General features: G+C 32.7%; 1 non-coding gene across 1 annotated transcript; it reads left to right on the forward strand.

Annotated features, from left to right (window-relative positions):
* Positions 1 to 3,923: 3,923 nt before the first annotated feature.
* Positions 3,924 to 4,030, forward strand: LOC136221106 (small nucleolar RNA R71). The gene has a single exon (XR_010684895.1). It is a non-coding gene; the product is annotated as a small nucleolar RNA R71 (small nucleolar RNA).
* The last annotated feature ends 9,184 nt before the right edge of the window (positions 4,031 to 13,214 follow it).

The raw sequence follows: 13,214 nt of genomic DNA on the forward strand, positions 1-13,214 counted from the left end.
AACGTACCTAGGACAACCGAATCTACAAAATATATCGTCAAGAAAAGTAATAACTACTTTAGAATCATTCGTAGGGGTTGCAATTGCTTCAACCCACTTCGAAACATAGTCAACGGCTACTAATATGTAAGTTTTACCATTGGAAGGCGGAAAAGGTCCCATGAAATCAATTCCCCACATGTCGAAGATTTCAACTTCCAACACGTTTTTGAGGGGCATCTCATCTTTCCTTCCTAAATTTCCCGTTCTTTGGCATTTATCACAACGAGTAATAAATGAACCAACGTCCTTAAACATTGTAGGCCAAAAGAAACCACATTCTAATATTTTAGCTACCGTTTTATTAACTCCATTATGTCCTCCATACGAGCTGGAATGACATTCTGTTATTATAGATTCATATTCATTTTCTCCAACACATCTCCTAATTATCCCGTCACCACATGATTTAAATAGAAAGGGATCTTCCCAATAATATTGTTTAATATCGAAGAAAAATTTCTTCCTCTGTTGGGGAGATAATCCTTCCGGAACGATATCGGTTGCAAGATAATTAGCAAAATCTGCATACAATGGTGACATGATACTTTCTACATGATAGAGATGTTCATCGGGGAAATCATCTCGTATACCGATAGTTTCACCTATAGGACCGTTTTCATCTTCTAGTCTTGATAGATGATCGGCGACAAGGTTTTCTACCCCTTTTTTGTCTTTAATTTCTATATCAAATTCTTGTAACAACAAAACCCATCTAATCAGACACGGTTTTGCATCTTTCTTAGTAAACAGATAACGTAAAGCTGCATGATCTGTATAAATAATAACTTTAGATCCTAACAAGTATGACCTAAACTTATCACATGCAAATACTACGGCTAACATCTCTTTTTCTGTTGTTGTGTAATTTAACTGTGCACCGGACAATGTATGACTTGCATAATAAATAACATGTAATTTTTTATCCTTTTTTTGACCTAAAACACATCCTACTGCTAGGTCACTTGCATCACACATGATTTCAAAAGGCAAATCCCAATCGGGTTTAGCAATTATGGGCGCACTGATTAAGGCTGTTTTCAATGTTTCAAAAGCTTTAATACAATCTTCATTAAAGTCGAAGGTTGAATCCTTCATAAGTAAATTAGTAAGTGGTTTGGAAATCACAGAAAAGTTTTTTATAAATCTTCTGTAAAAACCTGCATGTCCTAGAAAAGATCTTACTCCCTTGACAGTTGTTGGTGGGGGTAATTTTTCTATTACTGAAGTTTTTGCTCTATCCACTTCTAATCCCTTTTCAGATATTTTATGACCTAAAACAATTCCTTCGTCGACCATGAAATGACATTTTCCCCAATTTAATACCAAATTCGTTTCTTCGCATTTAGAAAGAACTCTATCTAAGTTTTTTAAACATGCATCAAAAGAATCTCCATAAATCGAAAAATCATCCATAAATACTTCCATGATATCTTCGATGAAATCATTAAAAATTGCAGTCATGCAACGTTGAAAAGTTGCTGGTGCATTACATAAACCAAAAGGCATTCTTCTATATGCAAATGTTCCATAAGGACATGTGAAGGTTGTTTTATCTTGGTCATCCGGGTAAATATATATTTGAAAGAATCCGAAATAACCATCGAGAAAACAATAAAATGCATGACCGGCTATCCTTTCGATCATTAGGTAAAGGAAAATGATCTTTCCTAGTTGCCTTATTTAGGTTCCTATAATCTATACAAACCCTCCAACTGGTGGTGGTTCGCGTAGGTATTAATTCACCTTCATCATTCCTTACTACAGTTATACCTCCCTTTTTGGGTACACAATGGATTGGACTAACCCATTCACTATCCGAAATAGGATAAATGATTCCATTGTCTAAAAGTTTAGTAATCTCATTTTTGACTACTTCTTTCATGTTCGGATTTAAACGTCTTTGTCTATCCGCTTTAGGTGGCTTATCTTCTTCTAAGTGAATCCTATGCATTACAATACTAGGATTAATCCCTTTTAAATCTGAAATCTGCCATCCCATACTTCCTATTCTATTTCTAACAACTTCTTTCAATTTTTCTTCTTGATTTTCTGTTAATTTGTTAGAGATGATTATAGGTAGAGTATCACTTCCGCCTAGGAAAGTGTATCTCAGGTGGTTTGGTAGTTCTTTAAGTTCTAATTTAGGTGGAACTACTACTGAAGGCGGAACTGGTCCATCTTCTCGAATCAAAGGCTCTGGGTCCTTATCTTCTAATTCTTCACCCATTATAGGTTCTATTATTTCTTCTCTTTGAACAATGTCATTAACACATTCTTCAATTAAATCAAGCTTCATACAAGCGAAATCCTCCATAGGATATTTCATCGCTTGATTCATATCGAACTCGATCTTATCGTCACCTATTCGTAAAACTACTTTTCCTTCCGACACATCAACTAGAGCACGTCCCGTGTTCATGAATGGTCTACCAAAGATTAGCGGACAATTATCATCATAAGCAAAATCTAAGATAACAAAATCAGTAGGAAAAATAAATTTGTCAACTTTTACTAAAACGTCTTCAATTATACCATATGGTCTTTTAGTGGATTGATCCGCTAATTGCAAAACCATATTGGTACGCTTGATGTCTTCTTTTAAACCTAATTTTTCAAAAATAGACAATGGCATCAAGTTTATACTAGCTCCTAAATCACAAAGACAACTTGGGAATTCCATATTTCCCAAAGTACATGGAATGGTAAAGCATCCGGGATCTTTGAGTTTAGTAGGTAATTTGCTTGATACTATCGAACTACATTCTTCAGGAAGTGAAATGGATGAAATTCCTTCCCAACTAATCTTTTTTGAAATTAAATCTTTCAAGAATTTTCCATAGTTAGGAATTTGTGTAATTGCATCCATGAATGTTAAATTTATATGTAAATTTTTAAGTTTATCTAAAAATGATAACAGTTGTTTATCATGGTCCTTATTTCGGACCTTGTGTGGAAAAGGTGGCTTTGGTACAAAGGGTTTCGGATTAGAGTCAATTGGTGTATCTTTTTGTTTTAATGTATCTTCTTTGGATTTTGGTAAATCATTTCCAGGTAAAGTTGAAATTCCGGGCATTTCCGGACCTAAGTAGTTTTTCCCCGAACGAAGAGTGATAGCCTTAACATGCTCTTTCGAATTTTCTTCCGTTTGGCTGGGAAGACTTCCCTCTTTGCGAGATGGAATTGATTTAGCAAGTTGTCCAATTTGAACCTCCAAATTATGGATGCTAGATGATTGGTTTTTGATAAGCTGATCGAATTTATTTTCGATCCGTTTAAAACCATCGTCTTGATTACTTACCTTTCCATTCATAGCATCTATAAATTTGTCGATTTTTGAAGATAAAGTGCTAATCGTATCTCTTGTTTGATTTTGATAATTATTTATACGATATTGATTAGCATTTGCATTATTATTATTACCATCTTTCCAGTTAAAGTTAGGATGATTTCTCCATCCAGGATTATAAGTGTTAGAATAAGGATTAGTAGTTTGGTTTTGTCCTTGGACAAAATTTACATGTTCTATCTCGTTCATACCTTCGTATTCAATGTCTCTCTGGATCGGATCATTAGGATCGCATGGTGCCATAAATTTATCAATTTTGTGCGATAAGGCAGAAAATTGGACTTGTAACATTGCTACAGGATCAAGATTCATTATACCTTTAACCGATGATGTACATGAGGATGATGGTTTCGCCGTTGGTATATGTCCACGCTCTGCGGGCCACATACTGCTGTTGATTGCCATTTCCTCCAAAAGTTCTCTTGCTTGGGCGGATGTCTTTTTCATAAATAACCCTCCAGACATAGCATCTAATGAACCTCTAGTCGTAGGATTTAATCCATTATAGAATGTCTGCATTAAAAGTGCATCTGGCAATTGGTGGTGTGGGCATAAACGTTGAAGTTCTTTAAAACGTTCCCAAGCTTCATAAAGAGTTTCATTATCATTTTGTGTGAAAGATGTCAACTCTTTGATGACTCTTGCGGTTTTTGCTAAGGGAAAATATTTTTCTAAAAATGCTTGGGCTAATTGGTCCCAAGTTTCAAATGTTGCAGCAGGCATAGAAGTTAACCAAATTTTTGCCTTATCCTTCAAAGTGAAAGGAAAGAGGCGAAGTTTGATTGCTTCTGCTGTTACATCAGTAATTTTAAAAGTGTCACAAATTTCTAAGAAATTTGTCAAATGTGCATTAGGGTTTTCGTTAGGCAATCCGTAAAACGTTACGTTGTTCTGCAACATATTAAGCAAAGCAGGCTTAATTTCAAATTGATTTGCGTTTATACGGGGTCTAACTACACTATTAGTTACACCGGCCATTCCTGGCCTAGCGTAATCCATAAGTGTCGGTGGATCGGCCATGATTTCTGGCTGGACTACTTTAGCTTTTAAGGGTGTTTTGTCTTTGTTTTTGTTGTTTTTCTTGTTTTTCTTAAGTGTTCTTTCAATTTCTGGATCAAAAGGATCTGGTGGCGTGCCCGAATTTCGTGAACTGCGCATCAACTTGAAATTGTAACACGAGCCAAACTACCTTCAAAACAAAATTGAAAGCAAATATATTAGAAAACTGAAAATAAATAAAATATAAAAGTTGTATAAAAATAATATATAAACCTAGATTCGAAAATAAAATGCGAAAAATAAAAATTTTGTCAAAAATTTTGGCGTATCCCCGGCAACGGCGCCAAAAACTTGTTGAGCGATTTCCGCAAGTGCACGGTTTCGCTTGTAGTAATAAAAATATCTATCCCACAGAGATACGTTTTTTTAACGAAAAACTTATTTTTGAATCTTTAATTTCGAACTTGTTAGATTTATAAAATGTAAATAAAAGTGAAAATTGGATTAATTGAATTTAGGAAATTTATTTGATTGAATTTGAAAACTTTGAGTATTTGAAAATGCTGGAATAAGATTATATATTTAGAATAAATCGATTGTTAGAAAGATCTTCTGATTTTAAGGATGAATTTTACAAAACAGGAACATTTAGAACTTATTAGAAAAAGGAATGAATTTGTTCATTTGCATTAAGCAAAGAAAACAACTTAAACTTTGTATTATTATGATGATGAAATAAATGATGGAACCTCTAATTAATTGGCTTTGAACGCGACAAAACCCTTTCGGGATAGTTGCCCTTACTCAAATTAACACTCTTTCGAGATGATAATTTGCCTAAGTGTTCAACAAAGTTTCCTTGTAATGATTTTGAATTCAAGTGCATATTAATGAAAACACCAGCCTCACTTATATTGGATTGGTTACCATAAGTGCTGCATAACGATTTGTCGAATAGAACGGACTTTATTAGATGAAATATAAATTGATACAAGTTTACAGAGAATAAGGAGCATCGAGTTCTTCGAGGGCGTGCAAGTGAAGGGCTTGATCGGTTCCGCTTCCTTGGGTTTCCTAGGAGGTTGTCAGGCTCGGGGGCGAACACTTTACTCAATCTTCTCGCTGTAACTTCGTAATAGGGATTCGGTCGGCCACTACCATGATGCAAACTAAAACTGGAACAATGTCTAAACGCTACTGAGTTGTAATTAAACTATAAACAATATGTGTACCTCATCTTGTTTTGTCCAATATAGTCAAAACTTTTTACTAATCAAAATAGAAATAAATAAAAATAAAAAATAAATTTACCCCTTTCCTTATTTTATCATATTACAAAATTCCATTCTTTTCTTTTATCTTTTCTTTATTAGATCTTCACATTTTCAAATAATTAATCACTGAATTAATATTTTCATACATTATTTTTAAATATTTATATTTTTCCTTATACTAATATTTTTTTTTGAAAAGCCTTATAATAATAATTAGGAGTGTGAAAATAGAGAAGTTTATAAGTAAGAGTAAATTAATTTCGTACTACGAAAATAAAAATTTAGAATCTTTATCATGTATTTTAAGTAATATGAGAATTGATTAATATAATAGGTAAACTAACACTCCCTCCATTTACTTATATAAGTTATTCTAGCAAATTAGTTTTTTTTTTCAAATATAAATCATTCTAATATTCTAAGAACTTTTAGTTTAGTTTTTCACTCCAAGTATTGATTTTTTTTTGTCTTAGTCCATGTATTTTTTAAAACTTCAAGACTTATTCTCTAACAATGATACGAGAGAGAATTGTTTTTTAGTTAACCAATGTAAATTTATTAATTTGATTCTATATTAATTCTATTTTTAATTTGTGTGAAACACCCCCTAGAATGACTTATATAAGGGAAGGGAGGGAAAAATTATTTACCATATTTTCTAAAAAGAAAAAAAAAGTATCCTATTAAAGAAAATGTCTTAAATTATGTTAAAAAAATAATTACACAATGAACATTACTTTTAGGGCAAAGTACAAATAAAATGTCGTGGTTTGTCATATTTATAAATAGAGGTTTGTGGTTCAAAAGTTCGCAAATAAAGGTATGTAGTATGTTTTTTTACAAAATAAAGTATTTGAAAGTTCTGATCACAACCAATGGTATTTTAAAAAATAAATAAATTACATTTATAAGTTAACAAAACACAGACCCAAAAATTAAATTGCAATTGTGTAAAATGAACTTAAATATCAATTTACTTTATAAATTGTCAAATTAGTAAAAAACGTAAAATAATTTTTTGAGATAAAAATATTTTCGGTTGTAATTAGAACTTAATTGTGAAATTGTAATACTTTATTTTGTAAATAAAATATACCACATACCTCTATTTACAAATTTTTAAACCACGAACCTCTATGTACAAATTGTGCAAACCACATATATTTTATTTGTATTTTTCCCTTACTTTTATTAACCCCTAAATATTATACAAACATAATTACATAATGAACATTACTTTTCAACTATTTATAGATAATTAATTTTGGATCCTTTATTTATATTTATCGAAGCTAAATAAAATTTGAATTATGTTAATTTGAACTTATTAAGTTTTTCTTACGTTTCCTTTTTCTTGTATTTGAATTCGGAAGGGATTATAAACAAATAATCTGGATACAAATATGGGGTTAAGGTTTACCTCTTGTAGAGCAGAACCTATTAGGAAGATAAATAGTGAAAGAATCGGATCAATCACGATCTTGTATCACCGATCGCGAATCACCCACATAGATTTAAAACGAAGAATCCATAAACTAAAGTGAACGTTAGAGACAGAGAGTGTGAGGAGGGGATGGAGGTTCAAGAGAGAATCTTAATTCTTATTCTCTTATATCATTAGGGTTAGTCAACTTTCTATATATAGCCTATAATTAGACTATAAAACGCTAACCCTAATCCACAATCTTTTAGATAAGCTTTAGGGGTGGCAATGTGGCAGGAAAAAATTGAAAACCGTGAGGATTCGAAACTTTTTAGACGCAGAGCTGAGATGCAGAAAGTTTTACCCCTGAAGACTAAATTTTGATGGGGTGTGTGTTACTACCCCAACCGTGGGGATCCCCGCCCCGCCCCGCCCTTGAAAACCGGCCCGTGAGCATATCAAAAAAATAAAATAATATATTATAGGGTAAATTCCAAAAAAAACCCCTGTGGTTTCACCGATTTCCAAATAAACCCCCGTGGTTTGTTTTTACCAAAAAAAAAGGAGCGTGGTTTACGCCGTTACCCGAAAAACAGAAAATGGGTTAACAGTGTTAAAAATGCTGACGTGGCAAAGGGTAAAGTTGGAAAAACGATTTTTTTTTATTTTTTATTTTTATTTTTTATTTTTTCTTTCTTCTTCTTCTTCTTCTTCTTCCTCCTCCTCCTCCTCCTCCTCCTCTTCTTCTTCTTCTTCTTCCTCCTCCTCCTCCCCTTCTTCTTCTTCTTCCCCTCTCTCTCACTCTTCTCTTTTTCTTCCTCTCTCTCTTCCATTCTTCTTTTTTTTTTGTTTTTTTGTTTCGATTTCAGATTTCCGATTCTGGAAATCTGGAATTTCCAGATTTCTGGGTTCTGGAAATTCCCAGATTTCCGATTTTGGAAATCTAGAATTTCCAGATTTCTGGAATTCCAGAAATCTGGAAATTTCAGATTTCCAAAATCAGAAATCTGAGATTTCCGATTAAAAAAAAGAAGAAAAAGAGGAAGGAGAAGAGAGAGAGGAAGAAGAAGGAGAGAAGAAGAAGAAGAAGAAGAAGAAGAAGGAAGGAAGGAAGGAAGGAAGGAAGGAAGAAGAAGAAAAAGAAAAGAAAGAAAGAAGAAGAAGAAAAAGAAGAAGGAAAGAAAAAAAGAAAAAAGAGAAAATTAAAAAAATTAAAAAAATTCGGAATTTCCAATTTTACCCCTCATTTTTAACACTGTTAACCCATTTTCCGTTTTTCGGGTAACGGCGTAAACCACGCTCCTTTTTTTTGGTAAAAACAAACCACAAGGGTTTATTTGGAAATCGGTGAAACCACATGGGTTTTTTTTAGAATTTACCCTATATTATATATAAGATAATATATATACTCTAAATAAATTAATAACCAAGCCTTCTCATAACCTTGAAGACTTGGACTTTTTCTTTGGCCTGGACTAGAGATACCCATACCCCTAAACCATTTTCAACCAAATTTTTTCTCTAACAAGTCAAACAATATGCAGAATGAGGTATGAAAGGTTAATTTTTAGCTCACAACATTAACATTATTTAATTTATAGCACTAAAAATAAACATAAAAAACTTAAGCTTGTTATTGATTTGGCTCATCTCACTGTGTGTCTTACTTTTATAAATTAATGGGATTGTCAGGACTCAAACCCTCGACCATTTGGCACAAAAGGCTCTGATACCATATCATGGAACCGATTTAACTAAAAGTTCAAGCTGATAGTTAAGACCCAATCATAGATTTTAAATTAATCTCTGACAGAATCACTGAAAACGTAAAGTGCCTTTAACTCCTCTATCCAGCTTGCATTATGGACTTATTTTCGGGTTTTGGTTATTTTTAAGTTTTTAGTTGTTTTGATATAAGCTCTGTTGTAGTAGTTTAAGTGTGTTTATGTACTTAATATTATTTGAGGTTCTACTCTTTCTTATGATTTGAAGGGATTCTAAATGTATAATGGGTAAAGGGTAATTTTTAATTTAATAGAAGCTCAAAGTTTGATTATTTCACATAATATTTATTTAGTTTTCATGCTTCAAATTAATAAACATGAATAATTTTTAAATTTATTTTTTTAGGTGATGGGTGGGCACCCGTGCTTGGACGGGGTGGGGATGAAAAAATCCCCGAATCTTTTTTTATGAGAATTCCCTGAAACTGTCCCCGTAAGTATTCGGGGTGAAATGGGGAGTGCATCCCTGTCCCGCCCCGCCCCATTGTCATCCCCTAATGGGTTTGACCTGATTCCATTTCGGGCGGATTAATTATTCGGCACATAATGGAACATATTCCAATCCTCATATCAATATCATCCATATTATTGCAAATAGTTCGTGTGACCGACATACTATCAAGACTTGTGCTATATAGTTGTTGTAACATATAGCTGCTCGATGAGCATGTATCAAACTTGAGACTATACACTCATTGGAGAATATAGTCTTTTGATTTGAACATGGATCGTCCACTGTAATAACTTTGATCTCTAAAACTCCTCTATTTTCACAAATATACACGTATGCATAAGTATCCAAATAGTGAAATACAGAAACTATTAAGATGTCAACTTCATAGATATCTTCCCCTCCTACTTTATTCCTTCCATCGTAGTCTAACTCGCTTATCCAGTTGGGTTCTTTTTAGTTGGAATTACCAAAACAACCTAAAGATGACCCTATCAGATTATACTTACAGAATAAGTTAAAGGTCTTTAGGATAAGTAATGTCGATAAATTGTGATTTCACGATGTAAGTCTCACACTAGGAAAAAGACGAGATCGTCTCTTTTCCATCTTGTGGTCGCTAAAGCACACATGGTATGAAACATGTGTTATGGTGTTCAATTCTTTCCTGGAAAGATGAGCATGTCTCTCATCTTAACACCATATAGAAGCATAGATTCGGATGTACCAAAACATCTACCTTTAGTTCACTACATATATTGATTGCTTTTGACTATATAGATAGAAGTCTTTAGGTTGTCTCAAACTTTTCCTTTCAGATTATACTTAATCTATTTCATACACATGTAGTGTATATTATCATCTTGCACCATGATAAAATTGCTTTTGAATCTTCTGCAAGGTGGCTTCTGTTATTGAACATGCTCTCGAATTGTTCAAAAACATCCTCATCCTTTTATTTGTCACCATGTGACAAACCAAGGTAAACGCTCGTGTGAGTGAGCTCATTTTCTGCCTGGCATGCATTGTAACATATAACGACGAACATTAACAAAAAAAATATACGCACTCGTGTATTGGAAAAAAATTCATGAAACCTTTATTAATAAATCATGTTATCAAAATACATAAAAAGAGAAGTATGCCTATATCCTATGCAATTATTGGGATGTAAATGTTTAATATAAAACATTTATCTCTCTTGATAGGTTTGACCGGGGGATCCGCAACCATGTAATGAGTTGACACTTACTTTATACTAACTTCTTTGCATGTAATTAGGTCCCTAAGAAAGTGGTACTTAATCTCTTATATGATTTGTCTTGCTATGGTATCTATGGTCCTTAGAAAAAACAATAGCAGATCGACTACCACTGTTAACTATGACTAAAGTATTAGAATTGGTAATATTTAGAAAGTTTAAGAAACTATTCAACCAAACAGCCTCTTGAACTGCTAATAAGTATGATACATACACGGTTTCTATGGTGGATAAAACTACACATGTCAGTTTCTTGCTACTCCATCAGATGGCATCATTCTCTAGCAAGAATATATAGCCTGACATGGACTTTCTCTCATCCAGGTGATAAGTCCGAAATTTACTTTTTTTGAGCATGCATTTTACTTTGATTGTTTTTTTTTGTTTTGTGTGTTTTATTGTTGTTTTGGGAAGATTTTACTTCTATATTTTATGTTTTCGTGTTAGGAGTTGATACTTGGTGATTCGGGATGATTGGAGCACATTCGGATGAAAAACGGACGAAACCCAGGTTTGGAAGACAATCAGAATCATGGGCGTGAATGAGTAACTCACGGGCGTGAAAGAATGTCCAGAAGGAATCACGGGCGCCACCTGCCTTGCTTATGCACTTTGAATTTCTTCAGCTTTTGGCGAAACGACGCGACCTTTCACCGAACCAACACACCATTCCTCCTATGGACGTGCCTATCTGCTTGAAGCCTATAAATAGAGTGATTCTCCAGCATTTAAATATATAGAATATATACGAGAGAATACATTTTACATCTTAGAGAATCAAAAAGAGAAATTATCTCAATTCATGTAATGCATCAAAGTTGATCGAGAGACAACTTATCGCAAAGAAACAACGAGAGTACAAATCGAAGATGCGCCGAGGATTGACAACCCTTTCGAAGAAGAGTGAAAGGATTCACAACCCCGAACCCTTATTTGTTTATGTTATTCGATTGTATCGTTCTTGTTAAACTCATTTATCTAAGTATCTTGTTTGACTCATTTGATTTATATAGTTCCTGTTTTTCTTTCATGATTTCTATTTAAAGTTTATTCTAGCGAAAGCTTTTAAGTTTATTTTCGTGGTGTTTATCTTATTCAATTAACGTAAGAAAATTTAGTGATTGAAGAAGATAAACTTTGATAATCAACTTACACAAATTCAGTTTCACTTTCAATCATTACGATAGTTCGAATAGTTGGATTTGATGTTGTTCTTGTTTAAGTTTCTTAATTTTAAATCGAGAGACTGGATTATGATCGATTATTGTTTTAAGAAAATGATTAATTAGATTGATTATTATTTAACTTAGATGACAAGTTTAAGGTTGTAACTTTGTTGATGCATGAATTTTGGTTTTGTAAAATAAATATAAATCTAAGTTACTGTAATATTAAACTTATTATCTAGTTACATTTTCATGCATCAACAAAGTTTGCAGTTGCTTTAAGATACCTTAATATCCTTTTAATATCTTTCCAATTTTCTTTGGATTGGACTAATATATGTTTACCATCCTAATGACATGACAAATATCGGGTCTCGTACACAACATAGCGTACATTAGACTACCAACCATACTAGCATAAGGAACATTTTTCATCTGCACTTTTTCTGTAGCTCGTTTGACCAGAGCAACTTGCCCTATGTTAACAGACATATTCTCTGTATCTTGCGAGACAATTGAATTTTCTTTCTTTATTGAATTTATGATTTCTTAATAGCATTGTTTCTGTTCCACCGAGCGTGTCAAAAACTCTTTCTTGTCGTTTTGAGTAGATTGTGAGCGTGCCTGAAAGTTTTATGAAAACTCCTAAAAATCTAAAGAAATAACTTCTAAGAGACAATTGTAGAAAGCTAAAAGGATGAACAAGCTAAAGGGTTCATAATTAAATCTACGGAAATGGGATTAATTGAAGGAAACAATACCGAATTGAAAATAAATGCTTGAGAAATTAGAATTGAAATTGAATTGAAAGCTTAGAAACATAGGATTTAAAATTGTAGGACTTGGAATTAAAATGAAAATTGTAAACTAAAACTTGAAAGAAACTAAGAATTCTATAGAACTAGAACTGAAAACTATGTGAAATTAGCGTAAAGGAAAATTGCAGAGAATTGACTTTATTGTTGTTGAATTTGTGTTGATTTGGTTGGGTCTTATTTTTTTCTTTGTGTGTAACCTTCATAAATTAATAATCGATAAATTAATAATTTTTTTAAAATAATAATTTCGTCTCGTCCCAATTTGGGCCAATTCAATAAATTAATACTCGATAAATTAATAAAATTTCATAGTCTCAATATTATTAATTTATAGAGGTTTTATTGTATACGGTAAATGTTCTGCTCACAACAGCTTTTAACTTCTTTCCCTATGTCTATAAGGAATGCTCCATGATCCACTAAACTACTCCCAACTAACTGCTTCACGTAAATAAACCTGCTGCCATTTTCACACTAAGTTCACATAGACCAATCTCACACAATTAATTAAAAAATTATTTATTAACTAATGTACTTAATAGTTAATTAGAAAAATAATTATTAACTAGTTTTTCATAATTACAAGTTTGAGCCATAAATTTTGGTAATTTACCAATTCGGTTCGAATCTGTACATGTTACACAATTTAA

This window comes from Euphorbia lathyris, chromosome 2, assembly GCF_963576675.1.
Source record: "Euphorbia lathyris chromosome 2, ddEupLath1.1, whole genome shotgun sequence".
In the NCBI taxonomy this organism is placed as follows: Eukaryota; Viridiplantae; Streptophyta; class Magnoliopsida; order Malpighiales; family Euphorbiaceae; genus Euphorbia; species Euphorbia lathyris.